Source organism: Gavia stellata, chromosome 2 (genome assembly GCF_030936135.1).
Source record: "Gavia stellata isolate bGavSte3 chromosome 2, bGavSte3.hap2, whole genome shotgun sequence".
Lineage (NCBI taxonomy): Eukaryota > Metazoa > Chordata > Aves > Gaviiformes > Gaviidae > Gavia > Gavia stellata.
Genome location: NC_082595.1, coordinates 19,247,488 through 19,266,856, shown reverse-complemented (window position 1 = coordinate 19,266,856; position 19,369 = coordinate 19,247,488). Strand labels below are relative to the sequence as shown.

The 19,369-nt window shown below is 36.6% G+C and overlaps 1 protein-coding gene across 3 annotated transcripts in view; it reads left to right on the top strand.

Annotated features, from left to right (window-relative positions):
• The window catches only part of ZFAND3 (zinc finger AN1-type containing 3), a 148,568-nt gene that overhangs the window by 62,520 nt on the left and 66,679 nt on the right, over positions 1–19,369 (top strand). The window lies entirely within an intron of this gene.

Genomic DNA, 19,369 nt, shown 5'->3' with positions numbered 1-19,369 from the left:
GCTCTTGCAATTAAGAGAATGCCCTCTTTAAATTAAACGTGAACCCAGAGATTTAATCAAACTAATTTCCAAAGTACATTCACTCCTCTTCAGCGATAAGCCTTGAAGAGGCAGTATGTAACTTCGTAACTGAGTTGAAACAGGACTTCATTGCAAATGGTGTCTCTGAGGTGCCTATTGAGTTGCCTCTCTCTCATTCCTTGACTGATTTGCATTGGTTAGCAGATTACAGTTTGTCCTGGATTGCTTTGCTTTGGGTCGTTGCATAATAACTTGCACAGTTTTTCAAAATCCCAGTAATTTGCCTTTAAATGTGTTTTTTCTGGTCCTGTGTTTTGAGGTCACAGGGCTAACTAGCGATTCTCAGGAAGAAATCAACAGGAAATGGAATTCAGAATAATTTTGTCGATATACAAAATACGGTGATGAAGGTGTTAATTTCGGACACTAAATAATTAGGAAGTGGTACCATCCCTCGGTAACTCTTGTGTTTCTCGATGGACAACAGAAAGGTTGCACCATATGCTAACAGAATAAATAGCAGTCGCTCATTATGAGAAGCTGTAGCATCTCAATGTCAGCTAATTTGAAAAATGTCCAGAATGAAGTCATGCACCATAAATGAGAACCCTCTTGAGAAGCTGATTGCCAACTGTAATACAAGAACACTTTTTCAAAATCTAAGTTACTGCAAGGATCAACATGTGAGTTGAAAAGTGCTCTCAAGCTGACATACATTGGAGGGGAAATCAATGTTTTAGCTACAAAGTCTCCTTGGAAGTGTTATAATCAAAATAGCGTTCATTCTTCAGTGTACCTAGAATTAAATGGAAACCTGTCCATATATATATGCTATGAGCATAGTTTATCTTATCCAGTGTTGAACCTGAGCTATTAATGGTTCAAACACAAGCAAGTGAACTATATAAGGGATTGGTATGTACAGAAGCTAGCTTTGGCGTAAATGTGAATTGAATTTTCAGTAATGTTTCTTTTTTGTTAACTATCTGCATGGTTTTAAGTGCTTTGTAACTGAGAAAATATTGTATTTTATGTTATCATGTATTTTGTATGTTATGTTATCATGTTTACATACTAAGCATGTATTTTCTGTTTTTCTATACCAGGGAATTAGGAGAGGGGAAAACAAAAAAAAAGCCAAAGCCCATATTCTTGGTTGAAGTATTAAATAACTCTTATGAACTGTTTTAACCTAGTGTTAAATTGCTCAGATAATGAGTGAACTGGCTGTATGCTACAGAAAACTGCTCCCAAATCAATTAAATGTCATCAATATTTGGTTCAGAAACACTGAAATGTCAAGAAGGAAATATTTTTAAAGCACGTTCCTGGTTTTGGGTTAGCAAAATAAAGGTACCCTTCATTTAAGGATGTCAATTACTACACGTGTTTATATAAACATAATTTTTTTTGCCATCGCCCTTTTCTTGACCCCCTCCACAGCAGCCTGTCCACATGATGAGTGGCAGAAGTTGTAATCTTTTGCTACCTTGATAAGTAGCTTTAAAAATATTAAAATCTGGCTACTGTGTGTTACATAGTGGAAGGTACTTCAAGCAGTGCAGGGTGGCTGTGCCGCTAAATAACCACTGATCATGGGTGGTGTGAAGTGTTAGCCTTGTCTGTTTCTAATGAAAAGCTGACATGGTGTTGGCCATTTTCGGAGAAGCTGATGATTGTATTAGGCATAATAAAATCACCTTCTTCCTGAAGAAGGAATAGGAAGTGTTTCTGCTGGTTCAAAGCATGTGCCAAGTTCTGTGAGAGGGAAGTCCATGCATTTCTTAAGTTGGACTCTGATGGTGTATTTGTTCAGTTACCTATTTTGTCTTCTGACTGAGCAGAATTACAGTACAAAAGCATCTTGAATTTGCTGGACTTACTATATTAAAGAACATAAATACTTATCAAGAAGCTCAGATAACATCTGTCAATCTTTTATTTTGAATTCTCTTTTTGTAGAAAGTGATAGGAACAAATTCTCAGATGTGTCTGCATTTTTATTTTTTTCCTCCCCTTATAGAAGACATGCAATTGCTCTAAGGGCTGCCTTTTAGGGGTTTTTATAAGTATGAAGCATTGCTTATACTGCTTGATTTACTAGAGCAAAGATTATCACCCCCTTAGGGTAAATTGCTATTGATTTTCACACTTGTTATCGAAAGTTTCCTTTGCTGTACATTAATGTCATACTAACAGAAATAAGTGGAAAGTAGCTGCGTCTGTGCCTTCTAAAACAATGAACAACTGCCGTTGGTGTAACAATTCTTACTATTTGCATGCCTTTTATGTAATGCCATATTTGCTGATGTCCAGTGTGCAAATGACAAAAGCAGTGCCCTATATAATCTCTGTTGCACACACTAGTATTTGTTAGTTATAGATTTCACAATCCATATCTGTGGAGTGGTATCCTTTCCAAAACACAGCCATGTATCTGTTGAGAACAGTGTTTATCTCCCGGCTCATCAAATGCAACTCAAATACATTACAATCTGTAATAACAGGTGAAACGATACAACATTTTCAAATCTCTATTTTATATCTGGGTTTTTTGCAGCAGCCTGCCAAAGCAGGTTTCTATGCTTTGAGACCTCTGTTGTGGTCCTGTAAACTCATAATTCCATTTAGGAAACCTCAGCCTTGTCATTTGTCACCATGCTTCCTACTACTAATGTGATAAATATTTGGATGGTTAACAAAAGCTTGTAAGCCACACTGCTTTCCTTACTTGAATTTTTAATTTTGCATTATACTGGTTGCCAATACATTTCACCAACTATGAATAATAACAAATCCTAAAATTTCTGTCACTGCTAAAGAACATGTGTCCTGTATACTTTCGATCCCAAAGTTTTCTCCCATAAAACATAGTTTATAACTTGAGTGACAGTCAGCAGTGGTCTTTATTCTAGTGTGCTAATGAATATGCACATGGTCAAGAGATTATCTTGTTATTTTCATGACTAGCTGCTAATTCTCTTGCTCCTCATATGTCTTCTCATGGCTTTTCTTTGTTCTTGGACAGCGTGGGAGTTTTTTGAGAGCAGGAATGACTTTCCAGTTAAGGAGCTGAGACGTGTATCCTGGGTTCTGCTGTAATCTACACAGGGTTACTTCTCTTATTTCCTACTACTCTGCCATAATTGTTTAAAAATGCTTGTTTTAAAAATGCTTAAAAATGTTAGACTTTGCATTGATACCTGGGACACACGGTTTGATTCCTTCCATTCTATCATGTAATATAGTCAGGATTGCATGTTGAGCTCAGATAAAAAAATAGTTGTAATAACAGAAGTACTGCACCATACCCAGTGAGAACATGCTTAGGTATCGCAGGTTGTTCTTCAGGCAGTTACATGAGGACTGCAGCTGTAGTTTACAACTCATGTGGACATGGAAAAAACAGAGGGAGGTCATTCTCGCTGTTCTGGATATAAGAAAAATAAAAAGCAAATGTTTAGATTTAGGATTGTTTAGATTTAGTAAAGAAATATGTTTTATTCAGAATAGTTCAATAATTGTGACTTTATTTTTAGTACAGTGGGTAACACTTTCTAAAGTAACCAAAACAATAGGGTACTTTTGATAAATATATCCAGTCATTAGCCTTGTACACAAAAAAGTTCCACTTACACAAGTTTGTGTATATTAGTTTTCAATATGATAAATTAGAGGGCAAATACTAGAGACTTCTATTGTGGACAAGCAAATAGGAATAATGGAAAAATAAGCTGGTTTTTGTGCTTGGCATTCATTTAGTTAGGCTGTCTTTCCATTATAGAGCTACTTCAGCTGGTATTTGAAGTTGGTTGTTAGTGTGCCCAGCCAGCCATGTATTCAATGCTTTTAAAATACAGTCTGAAAGCTTGATCTGCTTAGTTCTACTATATCAATGTTCCTGTTTTTGAAAACACTGAACTGCATCCCTTCACTTTGTGCATGCAGGGATTCAAGATAAATTCTGAAATATATATTTATTCTTAAAGCTTTTTCTATTGTCTCTTGACAATGTGGAAGCAATAGGAGGAAAACAAAGTTCCACATCTTTGTAGCTATCACCTAACCTGAAGGGAAGAACAGAAAATCACATAACCTCTCAGAAGCTGTGCAACTCACTGCTCAGATTTCTCGTAGTGTTGTCCTTTGAGTTGGACAGATGATGGGATACTGGTTTCTCAGCAGACAGCGAAGTGACACTATAATGTGTTCAATTTTTTTATCTTAAAGATAAAACGATCCCCTAGAGACGTAATGTTATGTTTCAGGTTACTACTGTCTACTTATTTAATAGCTGCTTTTATCTATTATCTTTCTCCTCTAAACTTAATTTTTCCGATTTTGTTTTAATTTTGGACATCATCTTATATGTCATGTAGAATTAGACAAATGATGGTATAGATTGCTTTGTTAGACTTTATGTATTTCATTGCTCTTTCCCATTCTTACCTGTCAAACAGTAACTGTGCCTCAAAGAAGTGCTTAAGCTATTGAATTGTCCAGTTTGCTCTTTAGATTTGTCAGCCTTGTTTTTATGTTGTCAAGTTTGTCAATACTTGGACCAGTCTTGCTCCCCTCCCACCCGGTTCCAGGCTCAGTGTTGGGAAGTTTCACCTGAAGCTGTACATGATTAAGCTTTAGATGTTTAGGTGAACAAAGTCAAGCTACCTCAATTTTAACTCAAAATTTAAGTTACACTTTATAGAGTTCCACCAGCAATATGAACTGGTGTAGCTAAACGGAATTGGAAAGCCTGACTTGCTGTTCCCCTCTGGTATGTCTGCTTTGGCCACACAGCAGACTGAACGGGGGGAAAAATAACCCATCAAAATGCAAACACCTGGATGAGTTCTGTATTTCAATGTATTTTACCACCTCACAAATAGCTTTGGGACCACAAGGGAGGGGGCAATTACACATGGGTCAGAATGGATGGGTAGTGGAAATGAATAAGCTAATTACAAACTAAGGATATATTGTCAAATTGTCTGAAAGTCAATTTAGGAATAATGAGAGATGTCTTGATTTTGTCATCTCTGCATCCTAGAGAAAAGGAATCAATGCTAATGACATGTTCTAACATGTTTTGGACAGGGCAATGCTTAGAGATGCCTTCCAACCCAAGTAATACAGTAGTGAAAGCCAGAAGATAAAAATAAATTTATGAATTCCCTTCATTATTGCTGAGAGAAATTCAGGAATATAATGGAAATTACTGCACTGAGTCGGATTGCATTCAGAACGTTATCTGGAGTGGGAGATATCCAGGACTTTTACTAAGAAAAGGAGCAAAAAAAAAAAATCTAGAGCACAAAAGGCACAACCGTCTAATAACTGATAGCAAAGGGAGACTTATTTTTGACTCTTGTTGGCAACTGATTCCCTCTGGAGCAGGAGGGTTTCATTTATAATTTATTTATTCTTTTAGATAGAAGCACTGCCTCTTTTAAATCTTTTTAAAATGCTGGCTCCCATGATACGTCTGGCAAAGACATTCATGGTTACAAAGAAAAGAATTTTGTCCTTTAGCTAAAAAATGGAAGAAGGGATATTTGTGGAAGATGTCTGGCTGATTTTAGAATGCTTGCTACAAATGCTTAACTGTGTCAGAGAGACAGTAATACTTGCTTATGGTTTGTAGAGTTGCTTCTAAATGAAAAGTATGTTGGAAGTCACATTTGAGACTGTCATACCAAAGGATAAAGAAAAGTATTCTAAAGTTTTGCTATTAGGAAGTTGATTGAGCTGCATGGAGAGAGCAGAGGAAAGGTGAAGGGTGTTGACATGCTATCTCCAAATTATAGCACTGTGCATGGATAGTAAATATGTATGCCCCTATAGGAATAGGGTTTAATTTAAGAAAAATTTCCCATAAAGCTACTGAAGCAAAGGTAACTAAGTTACTGGATTTTGCAAACAGCATCAAACACTCAGAAAGTGACTGCTCTGAAAATTGTGGCAGTGCTTACTCTATGTATATATGAAATTAAAGCCAGGGTTTCAAGTACATTCCTTCTGTGATTGATACAGTTTCAAGGACTCCCTGTTGTTTGTTCCCTCCTCAGTGTTGCCCCCACAGTTTTGTTGTGTAACTGGGCTGGGAACTATGTGATGCTGACCAGAGTAAAAAAAACCTGACAACAAAAACGTGCTGTTCTGATGTGTGAGGTTCTTTGGGGTGAGAGGAGGTGGTATATTTTTTCCAAATTCAGATCAATTTTCCGGTGTGGTTCATCACACTGTAATACCGGCACAACTGAAGGTGCAGTGTAGGATGATCGGCTGAGGAACATGCAGGGAAAGCTGCTTAAAATGCCACAGCTGTTAAAAGAAATGTGTTCTGAACTGTGGTGTGTTTCTTCAAGATGAGATTTTTAAATGATGCCGTCATCTTGTTTTGGATAATTTTTTATTGGAAAGAGCTTAGGGTATTTTTGCATTGGACATAATTTCAGACTTCTGGCTCATATAGATAATTGGGTGGGATAGGTTTTGGGTTTGTTGGTTTTTTGTTTTGTTTTTTTTTTTTTTTTTTTTTTTTCCAATTTGAGGAATAAAATCATCCTCAACTAGAGATTAGATGAACTGTATTTGAAAAATTACTTTTAAAAAGTGAAGGGAGATTTATTTTGGCTAAGGGTAAAAACTTCTTTTTATTATTGCAGTATGCTAAAGATTTTTTTTCTTAATGTTTTATGAGAAAGAAGGATGGCAAGGTATACTATTAGCTGTGTAATTCTAAAACTTTGGGGAAAGCTGGCTATTTATAGCATTATAATATTTGGGGGTTTATAGACTTTTTTCCTAGCTCTTGGTATACAGATAGTGCAAAGAGAAGGTCTGGAGGAAGAGAGCGAGTAGTGGATTTACAGGTCAGTTCAGGATTGTGTGTTCTGTGGCGGGAAGTGTCAGCTCCCAGAAAACAGACAGCCTGACATTTTCCTCATTTTAATTATTGCAGAGGATTCATGGACTTGAAATTTCATTACTCTGCAATAAGAAGCATGCTCTCAGTGCCATAGAAAGTTGCTTTAAAATACTAATTAACAGGATGATTACCCTTTATACTAGATCATAAACAAGTCTGGTTTGATCTCTTATCTTAGTCACTACAAAGACAGAATCCCACAGAAACGTTACAGGAGACTTTGAACTTGTGATTTCATTACAATATTTGAAGGACACAGTAATACCCCAAATACACTTTCTGCAGCCTTGCCTCTGCATGTTCTCTTTTGTTTACATCATACCTTGTATGGTAGAATAGCAGCCCTGCCCTGTTTGGACTGCTGGTTCTTACTGCAGCATGAATAGATAAAGAATTGTTTTTTTCTTATTTAAGCATGTAGTACGTTTTTTTGTTTTTGTTTTAAATCACTGTTGGTAGGTCTTTCTCTTTTATTTCCCAATCCCAGTAGTTGGCATAAGTCGATATACTGGTTTGCTTTTCTGTCAGTAATTATAATAGGTCTGACAGTGGTTGAGGTTTGAGTTTTGAAATGGTCATGTGAGACAGACTCTATCATTTCTATTACAGCCACGTTCCAAAGTGTCTGAAGAAAACATGGTATGGTGGCAGTGTTATTAACATGAAAAATCTCCTTTTAACTCAAGCAAGTCTGTGACATGCCCTATCCAGGGAGCTTACAGATCTGTACGAAAGCATTTGCTTTGCAAAGCAGAGGCAACGGTTTGTGCACTGAAGCAACGAGGCTAAATAAAATGACTTGTGAAATTAAAGACTGCCATCTCCTTGAAGAAATACATCTTCTTGTTTTCCCTCTCCCAACCTTTACGCAGTCTTATATTGCCCAGATTGCTGTGGGTCTCTGTTAAATGAGCTTTGTGCCTCTCGGTTAATTTTCTGCCACCATCACTTTAGGCTGACGACTCTGGGTGTTTGTGTATCCATTAAGCACACTGCCAGGACACGTCCACTACTTGCCACCTCTCCCATTAAACGGCTGTCAGCAGGTTTACAGAGCTGCTTTCTTGCTTTTCATTAATTGCTGCAACTGACTAGAAGCAGTGAAAAGCACCTATAAAGAGAGAACACAGAGTTTGCCTTGAAATTCCTAAAGGTAAATAGAAATGCCATGAGCAGTTAAGTCAGATTTCATATATAGGCATAGCAATATGATTAGCAGGAAGCAAGTGTCACTTTGTTTTAAATTTTCTTTTTTCAGCCAACCTTTCTCCTTGAGCTCCCACCCCAATAACGAAAATACTGCAAATCTAAACAAGTGCATGTCAGCAGATTCTTGGATGAGACTGTCTCACTGAAGTTGTATATAATCCCATGCTGAGATTTACAATTGGTTCTGAAATGAAAATCTGTTAGAATTAGATCAAAAATTATCCTAGCTGAGATAAGCAGTGTGGGGAAGATTAACGATTTGTCCATGAAAGTCAGTATATAGTAGGGTTATTGGTATAAGGTTTTCCAAGAGACATACTAAAATGGAGAAGGAGTGCTAGGTTAATTTGGTGGGCTGCAACTAGTTCGCTGCATATTAATATGGTGTATTTTTGCAGAATACGAAATGCTGATTCTAGTTCTTAAGACAAAGAAGCTTTTTTTGGATGAAAATTTCTTTAGTACTACTTGAAGCAGTAAAAGCAATAATAAATAATTAAGTAATAAAGTAGTAACTTTGTACATCCAGGCTTGTATTAAATCATTCAGTGTGGAAGTCTACTGTTGAACATGCATAGAAGACCAGTGCAAGACATGGGAAAACTTAAGTGTATTGACTGGAGGTGTGAAGCTGAATCTAAAGATTTGGTATCTGAGAAATTTATGTGAGGCTTTACTATGCTTAGCCTTATGCTTAGTGACTTCAGATTTTTAATTTGTTTTAATTTGAGTTAACTTCCATGAGCATCCTTTGTAGGTGAATTCTGAGAGCAAATAATTTTGCTGATGAGTTTGCAAGCTAATTTGACAAGATCAGCATATGGAAAAAGTGAAAAGAGACTCATTTGAAGTGACTTGTGCAACGTCATCCAGAAAGTCAGTGCTGGAGAGCAGAATAGCTCCTAAGTGCTTTGATACAAATACATGTCCTCTACACTGGACAGTGCAGCCTTCTAAAAATGACTGCAATAAATATTCTTCTATTCATTCTACTTTCTCTGTCTTCTCACACTCTGCAGGACCATGAATTTTTCACCCAGTGATGTTCTCTTCAGAATCTGTGTTCTTTATACTCCTTGCCGAGTATCATTGAATTGGTCTTTTGAGGGCTGTTCAGTGTTTCTTTTCAAGCAGCCAGCTAAGGGTACTGTTGAATGATCAGATACTTACCTCTCCTGCCAAACCTGCTGGGGGTAAGCTTTCTACTTCCACTGGTCACAGCATATTGGTGAAATAAGCAATTTTTAAACATGATTAAGATCTTTAATACCTTCTCTCATAGTAATTTGTGTGTTCTTTGTTTTATCACTACACAGTATTTCTTTCTACCCAACATCTCTGTGCTGCATACAAATACAGATCTATATAAACCAAATCCTGGTGTAGCACTAAAATCAGCTTTGTCACCAGGCATGTTCTATTTGTAATAGTTTCTAGGCCTCTTGAAGATACCAGTATAAAACTATGTTCATCATCTGACTTAAATATTTTGAGTTCTTTTCTGCTCTTTAGTAATAGTTGCGTTGTTGCTCATAAAAAGTTTTGATGAAAATTCACACAGTTGCCTTCACTGAGTTGTAGGATGCATTTAATTTCCAGAGTCCTTGTCACTTTCCCAGAGAAAAAGAAAAAAACACCCCTACCTTTTAAACATATAATTGCTCCTAAAAAAAAAAACCTGGTGTCTCCTTTTTCCCTCTACTCCTCCTATTCTAGTGGAAATTTTTCTCTTAACAGAAACTAAATACTGTCTCTTGGGTTTTCTGTAGTTTTTCATAACTATTCTTGGTGCTTTTACACATTAAACGTGGCTGGTGATTTGTTTCTAGCCTCTGAGGAAGCTCATAGTTTAATGGGTGAAACGTGATAGGTAATGAAGAAAAATGTTCTGCTGCATGCACCAGTTTTGAGAAATGAATCTTATGAATGTTATGTATTCAGATTTTGATAATAGCAAAAAAGGTCCACTCAAGTTTCTAAATTTTGTTGTACATGCTTAAAAATCCTGTTGTGCTCTACTCCCATGTAATTTAAACAAACAAACAAAACCCCAAAAAATCCAACAAAACCCCCCTTTAAAAACATGCTAACTGTCAGCTTCCCCATTTTCTGCTTTAGATTTTCTTGTAAACAGATACTGCATAAACTTTTTCATGGTTTACATTGCCTCTCAAAATCTTTGGGGTGCCTACTACTCCATCTTGTCCCAGCATTAGTTTAGAATTAAATCAGCTCTAAAGCACATTTGCATGGCATTTTATTTTATACAGGCTTCTTTACCGTGTATCGCTGTATATTTTGGGCATTTTCCAATGGTGCTTCATGCTGATGATTCCCTTGTCCTTTTGCCTGGGGTAAAATGATGTGCAGGCAATGTAAGTGGTTTTTTGTTTGAAAGGTTTTGGGGAAGGGATGGGACTGGGCCAATGAAAGGGTATATATGTACGTTACATGTTAGAAGGGATAAAAAACATGCTTTGTGTATGTAGCGGAATGAATTGAGCTGGTAGTGGTTCATTGTTCCTGAGGGAGTTCATTGCAGATTTTGGTGAACAATTTGCCTCCTCCATTTCACCTATCTGATTTTTGTTTTAAAAAAGTATTCTGTTACTCCAGAGATCTGTCAGCCGCAGTATCAGTGCCATCTCTCATGGAACACCTTTAAAGCTGGGCATTTTGAATATGATCCCAACAGTTCTGGAAGCTGTATGAAGAATAAAGATCAATTTAATCCCACAACACCCTCTGGTTTTTGAGTAGATGTGCCTATGTGTATCTACATCTGTGTTTCAGTGTATGCATAGAAAACATACACACAATTAAAATGAGGACTGTTTTTCCACTGAGATGGGAAAAAGTTTTCTAGCCAGTAGAAAGTGACAGCCATAGCAACTGTTGTTTCCCTTTGATGAAGTCCCTTGGAGGTGAAAGCAGAGCTCTTCTAAATGCAAACAAATTGTCCATTAGGAATAGAAAAGTCACATTTTCAGAAGTGACTTTTAGATTTCTTTACATTAAAGATGGTAGGATACACAGCTTTGTAGTCATTTAAGGTCTCTAATTTTTTATTTTTTTTTTACATTTAATGTGGAGCTATATAGATAGCTGTATAGATACGTGCACTCACTAATTTGGGTATTATCTAGGCACCTAAGTCTGTAAAGTGGTGTTAAACTCGGTAAAGTAGAAGAAAGAAATGCAAGGTGCTTCACAAGTATGAGGACTTCTTGCAAAGTTGAAAGGTACTAATTCAAGTTAAACCTGATTTGTTTATGTGCATGTAACTGAAATCTGATGAATGTTTAACTGATGTCTGACACAGATCCATGTATTTACTGATTGTAACTTGGAAATTGTTGGTCAGATCTTAAAGCAAAGTATTGACTCCAATTGTCAGACATGTTCAGTAACTTGTCAGTTCTGAGAATTTTATCAGCATAATCACAATACTTGCGTGTTTTCCAAATTGCTTTTCTTCTCCTTTCCTTCTTTTGCATCAGACCATAACTCACCAAGTGTTAGTTAAGTTAATTAATAGTTAAGATGCTTTCAAATTCCAAGTGAACAGCCGAAGTCATGAAACAATGAGTGGCAACAAAGAAACTTCATTCTTTTGAGTCTGATGCAATAAGGAGTGAAAAAATAAAATTCACTTTGGAGGCATATTTTTCCTCAACATCTTAAAGTGTCATTGCAGAGTTCTTTGCCACACTATCTCCTAAAGCATGTTTTTTATATACAGAAACACTTTGAATGCGTATTTTTTTTATCCTTACAATTAAGTATATAAAATATCAATGAACATAGGTTAAAATCCCATTGGAATCCTATAGGTAACTCAATTTATGCAATAGTGGGTGGAGCCACAGAAATTCAAAATGAAGTTTTGAAGAAAAACTGTTTTTCACAGCTGACTGCCTTTGTAGGTGTAAACCACTGATATTTATACAAAAGACTGCTCTTCTCAGTGGAGGCTATACAACCAGTATGGATACCCGAGGGGAAAGGTTCTTAATCAGTAAGATGTCATGAAGTCAGCAAAAACAATTCAAGTAGTAGAAGCTTCTGAAGCCAAATCTAAGTTGCCGCTCCTTTGCACTTCTTCGTTGCTTTGGCTTCTTTTTACTTCTGTGGAAAAATTCAAGTTTTGCATTTGGGTATTGACCTGGATTTTAAAAAGGGCAGAGTAGCGTCTCTTGTAATTCTAGCTCATGTATTTACTAAGAATATGGTTTGACAGTATAGTGTGTATCACAGTCTCTGATAATAACTGCCTGTCACGGTATTGCATTAAAATAACAATGTTTTTTGGGGTTTCAGGTGGTTTTTTTTTTTGTTGTGGGTTTGTTTTGGTTTTTTCGTCTTTTTACAACATGTTGATTAGAAGAAGCAATCTTATACTGGCTAGAGAGCCCAGTAATTGTTACCTTCTTGCTCAGTAAAGCCCTAATTAGGGTGAAAGAGCATGGAAAATAGATACTGAAATACAGTGGCTAAAGGTAATACTGTGCCACAAGAGAAAAGCTTTCTTCATTGTGACCAAATGCTGGCATATTTAAAATATTAAGAGGATTAAGTGTGTGAATTAAATAGGTCTGCTCTCATGCACCATTTACATTTGAAAAGGAGGACTATGGTAGAGTCTAGATGAGGAGACATGTTCCAGCCTGCTCAAAATCTCTGCAGGGACATCATAGAAGAGAATGGACCTACTGGATTTCCTCACAAAAATTTTGCTTGCCAAATAATTTTTAGGAAAGCAGCAGATATGCATAAACTTCATTAAATTTAAGAGAGATTTATTGATGCATTTTGCTTTAAAGTGAACTAACCAAACTAAATGGCTTTTTTTGGTAGTTTAGTGAGTGCTTGGTGTATATGTATACTTCTCCAATAATTTTGAATCATAATTAACCTAGGACTATTTAGTGCTTTCTTAAAGATGACAAATGATTATTTTTTAAATAAAAGCAGTGTGTAAATTGCATCCTGTTATTGCAGTGTCTCATTGTGAGGCCCAGTCTGATTTTTATTCTCCGATAAAATTACTTTCAGGTGCATGATACCTCAGTAGCATCTTTTCTCTCTTAGTATAGCTAATTTCTCTCTATTTATTCTCTCTGCTCTCGTTATATTTAGTTACTGAATGGCATTTTAAATAAATATAATATTTAGGTTGCACTTACAGTTTTACTTGGAAAAAATACTTGAAGTTGCTGTCATGGCTGCTTTTCCATTTGCATCTACAGATTTCTAATAGATGAATAATTGAATTATGGAGTAATCTGGTGTTTTTTTTAAAGAAACTGCATAAGATTGGTGCATACTCTGGACATTTTCAAGAAATAGTGACTGTTCTTAAGTGGATACATACATATACTAGTGTTCTTTATTTTTCTGATATGACTTCTGGTTCTTTAGCTTAGATAGTATTTCCAAAAGTCTGTTGTTTGCAGCTGCATATGGAATAGATGTCTTTTGCCTAAACAAGGCGTGTAACCTCTGTTTAAAAATTTCTGACATTCCTGGTTGTGGGCTTCCTACTTCTGACTCCTTCTGGAAAACTGAGCCAAGCGTAGGTCCTGAGCACAGGAGCTTGGAGAAACTTCTAGGCATCAGTGATGTATCCGTGACATAACCCGCTATAGACAATTCTCTTCTTGTGAAAAACTGTGATGTAAAAATAACTTGCAACTTTGTCAGTAAGACAAAAATCTGCAAAGTAGTTGTAGCTTGGCAGTTTTGGACCAGCTTCATTTGAACTTCAATTAGACAGTAATTTTGTATTAATGTAGAGAGCTGTGCTTCCGACTTCTATTTTTAAAAGCAGATGTTTTTGAAGATATTTTAGTACTAATCAGGTATCCAGGTGGAAAGCTACTTCTTTCTCTTCTTCACCACATGACGTGTAATGAAAGCCTTTCAGCCTGCTGCCATTGACCAGGTAATGTAGATAATAGAAACTCTACTTTCTCAGCATCAGAATGGCAGGCTAAGATTTATTTCCTTAATGAAACCATGAAAATGAGTTCAGAATAGCAGAGGGATAGCTCTGTACCTTTACTGCACTTCAGATCTTCCTAAACGTGATACTGTCAGCATGCTCTGCTTTTGACAGGATTCAGGTGAATTGGGACTGCTTTGCATTTGCCTAGTGTTAGCATGTTTTGCTAACACAGCATGTTAAGGATAAAGTTGCTTTTACTCGCTTCTAGCCTTGTTTTTTTTCCCTTATGCTTGATAGCAGAAGAGAGTGACTAAAGAAGAAGAAAGTAGAATTATGCTCAAGTGAGAAGATAATAAAAATATGGCCAACAATAGTCTTAACTTCCTTTTTGTAGAATAACTTTAAGATATCATTTGCTTGGGGATATTAGCAAAAAGGAGGAAAAAAAAAAAATGTTGCAGGACCTGTCCATCAGTGTAAGATGTGATACTGGCTCCCTAAAAATAAGTGATGAAAAGAAGACATCTGTCGCTAAGATAAAATACCTTTTACAGCACTGAACGAAGTCTGGCAGGCAGGTAATGCAGAAAACCATAAACATGTGTCTTGAATCTAGAAGCTGGTGACACATCATTCATGGGCATATATGACTACCACTCTCCACTGACCAATGCCTGCCTCAATCTTTAGCACGAATTAAACAGAAAGCTTGATAATCTAGCATTGCAATGAATTTGACAGACAAGCCTGTTCCTAGCAGTCTTTGTGACTGTAACGCTTTTTAAAACATCATTACTTTTCTGCTGTTTTAATTTTGATGTGAAAACTAGTCTGAAAATTCTTAAGAGTAGTGCCATGTCCTCAACATGAAGGATTGCTGCAGATTTTCAGACTGATGCAGTTATTCTCGTGGCATCGCAAATCAATACCATTGTGCAGTTTTCTTGTAAAGCGAGTTTGATGGGAAATGCAGACTGTGTAAATCATCTTTAAATTGACTAGAGAACGTAAGTTTCATGTTTCTAAAACTACTTTTTTGAGGGAGTGTGGGGAAGGGAAGAGATTTCAGGTTTGATGAGCAAGAATAAGAGAAAGAAGCTCTATAACCAGAAAATGGTAATTTTTCCGTACATAATGATGAGCTACTTCAGGGTCCTCTGGAAAAGGAGAGCAAAAGTCAGGGACTGAAAAGCTCTTGATGTCAGCCGTGGCATTGCTTTATTTGAATTTATGCCAGTCACTTTGCTGTTTGCAAAATAACAGGCTACTTAGGTATTGTGTAATGTTTATAAAGATGTCATAAGGGCTGTTTCTTTTCAGGACTGGGTGAGCTCTTTTTCAGAAATAATTTTAAAAAACTGGTTTTGTTTGTTGTGAAAGGTCAGCATGATTAAGCAAGATATAAATGGTAAACCTTACAATTTGAAAGCAAAATGGCTAATGTGAGAATATTCATATTAATTGATTTGTGGCATTGAGTTCTTCACACAGTATACTCCTAACTATATTCTTTCTTTGCTGATTTCTGTTCTTCTTTCCTCAGCTCCATTCTCCTTACAGTGTTGCTTGCTCTCTTCAAACTGTTTCCTGTGTACAAGTGAACAATTCCTAAATAATTCATGAAACTGAATAAAAAAAAAAATCTGTACAGGGCCAGCCAAAGTGATGACTAGCCAGCACCCTGTCATCAGTAGTGGCCAAGAATGCTAGGCTAAGAAAACAGGGCAAACTGTTCTCTAAATTTATAAAAACACTTGCCAAAAAACCCCTTCCTAGATTTGAAATGAATGTAGGCTTCCTGACTTCGTCATGCATCTCCAGCATGAAATTGGGCAAGTGGCTTAATTTTCTTCATACACAGATTTTCCCTATCTCTGAAGGCAGTTGGATACCCTCACGAAATGGTTATGAAAATGTGGCTAACAGCATTGAAAGTATATTTGCAAATACTGAAAACATCACTCACCAATAAACATAAACTTTAGCTTTAGACATATAACATGGGACATTTTTCACTCTAAATGGTATACAGTTCGATATAAAGCAGCTTGAAATAATCCAGTTGAACATAGTACAGAAGCTTGGATTTCATCTGTCACCTCTGCCACCATGGACTCTTTTGGCGCCCTGATTCATTTGTCTGTTTTTCAAAAATCCTTTTAAATGTGCAAATTTAAAACCTACTATTTCAAGCAGCATCACAACTAGAATTTGGTTTGGTGGTAATTTAATAAAGCAGAATTTGACTCAGGGCAGGCTAGGCAAAGCAGAAGTCGCACAGCTGTTAGTGTAAATGTCTGCAAAATATAAAAATGAGTGTTCTTAATATGAGGTATTGAAGTCTTGTAATTGAAATTTGAGTTTCTATAACCACACTGTTTATCCCAGACGCAGCTGACACATTCTAATATAGCCTGGGGAACTTGGAAAGGAAGGAATAAGCAGGAAGCCAGACCAGTGTTGCAGTCAAGATTGAATTATGTTCTGAACTGGGAACTGGAGGAGATTGTAGATTGAAGTCCCAGCGTGTGTTGCAGAGGTCACAAATTAATTAGCAAGGGAGTATGTTGATGGAATTGAATACATGGGTTTCATATCAGAGTGTTTGTAGTGCTAACGTGTTCTTCGTCATTGCTGAATTTGGCAGGAAGATAGGATATAACCAGATACCCTCTGAGGCCTTTGTGAAATCAAATGCAGGAGATTTGCAGAAGATCTGCCTTTATGAAACAAGATTTAAGATTCAAATTTTGAGTTCCTGTGGAATATCAGTGCAGCTAGCATGCAAGTCTACAAATTATTTTCTTATTTAAAATCTTGGAGAAAACATGCATCAACTTGGAATTTAGTTCTAGGAGAAAACCCTCAAACATTAGGCTGTGGATTGATGTAATCACCTGAAATACCTTCATCTTACTGCTGTTGACTGACAGTTGAGCTGCCACTATTATTTGCCAGGAATCTTAATGTATTAATGGCTACAGAAACCTTGGACAAGTAAGAGAAAGATAAATCTTCCTTAAAGTTGACTTTTAGAATACCTAGTGCAGCCCATTTTTTACTTAAATAAACACATAAAACATTTTTGTGTGTGTAAGTAGTGTTTCTAGAGATAATCCAAGCCCATACTATGAATAAAAGTAATGGTTCTAGTGTTCCTTTCTCATAAAGAAAAAAAATAATTCCCTTTTCTTCCATTTTGGCCTGCACTAAATGTATTTCTTTTGTTGAAGTTTATTTTATATATAGGCATAAAAATATATCTGATGTCATATCTGTCACTATGGTCCTACTATATGATTATGAGAATAAAATCCATCCTTCAGAAGAACAACTTCTGAAGTTGTTTGCCTCAGAGATATTCTAATATACAGACAGTTAGGCAGCCTTAAAATGTTACATTACATACCTTACCTTACAAGAATAGTGGAAAGTCACCCACAGTTACCTGTTTAGATTTACTATTGCTGTTTCCAAACAAAACCCACTTGATAGGGAAAACTTTACTCCCCCTTTTTTAATTAGATATATTTTTGCTTCTCCAGCAGGATGAGATTTAACATTGGAGAGTCTCCTGATAAAAGCTACCATCTAGATTTCATATATTGAAGAACTTGCAGACTTTAATTAGAAATAGCCAATGTAATGGACGACAGGTTTCTTCCCCTGAAGACTGGAGTTGGTGTACTCTGTATTTGAAGTGATACACGCAGGAAAACCTAATGCTCTTTTTCATCTGTATTTCTATTTGCTGTTGTCTCGAGCCTTGCAGGTATTAACTGTTCAGCTCTGTAGTGTAGGAAGCATATAACTTTCCTTTTTCAAACACAAGGGTGTTGGTTTTATTCCTTACGTGTGCCGAATAGGTGGAATCATCGTAAAGCAAGATGACTGGGTTGTGGGGTATTTATTTTTTCTTTCCATGCATAACTGCATTGCCCACTGTAGTCAACAGAGGCAAGTAAGTATTTTGAGAGTGATTTAGGCACTTCATATTGCAGTAGTTTTTCTCCTCGTGTTGGCACTCGGAATCCTTTTCCAGAGGTATCTGCCTCTGTCCACTCACACATAATGCATAAATTAAATGCCTGTAGTTAGATATTGTTGGCACCACTCCTTTTGTCTTTTAGGAAACTGTACTACTGGTTAGTCCCACAAATTTATACAGCAGAATTTACCAAAGATTAAATGACATCAGCCGTGCTTCTGCAACTCTCTCTCTTTTTCTCCTATTTAATTTATATATCTTTCAAGTTTGGTGATTTACTGAACCAATTCATGCAAGATAGCAAGGTGATGCCACCTCGCTTTTGTTTTTTCCTCTTCTCTCTCCACTGAAGAGTAGTTTCGGTTTTGGAAAAAATTCTGTAATGGTCCCCCGTCATATGGAGGGCGACCATTTCTGTTGTCTTTGTGTTATGGGTCGCAAAGACGATAAAGTGCAGGGGTTTTCTTGATTGAGATGGAAATGATGCATTAGTTACCAAGTTGCTTCTGTTAAATAGAAAATCAAATTTGCCATAGCAATAATTAGGCTAAAGTGGATATACATAACAAGAGACTCTTCAAAGTGTCTTTACAGAAAGAAGGAAGCTTGTTCCCTACTGATGATTATCAAATAGAATTGAAGTCAATGTGCAGGGATGATGTTTTTGGAAAATGCAGTATAATAGAACACCTCCCTCTGGTGGTAGACATTACATAGTTTAATCTGCTGAATCACACACTGAACTGGAAACGTCATGGTGGGGGATGGCCTTCTGAAGAAAAATTAGAACTTTTTTATAGAGAATTGAATTGCATATGGGGTTTCCTGCCACGCTAGTTCTTTGAGTATGGTGGGGGAGGGTTGGGCTGCTTGACCCAGTTTATTCTGAGTTTATCAGTTAACTAAATTTTTCTGCTACCTTCCCCTCTTGCTGCTGGTATCAGTTGCATTTTGCCATTTTTTTCTGGGCTGCAAGGCTCTGTGGACGTTTGTGCTCTAAGCAAGTAATCAGAACAGTGTGCACAAATCAGCTAATAGCTTCTAGCAATCATTTGGCTCTTCCTGAAAATCTGTTCATCCTTTAGTTTATTCATATTTAGTTGTTTGATCTGAATTTTATGTGCCAGTCCTCAGTTAATTTCCAAGGTAATGCCTGTAATTGCTTGTAGTTGAAACACAATTAGCCACCCTAACTGGAGGAGAATGGTGGTTAACTGTTTATCTTGTAGTTTGTTAATGCCAAGAAGCAGATACTTTCTAAGATTTTTCTCTATAA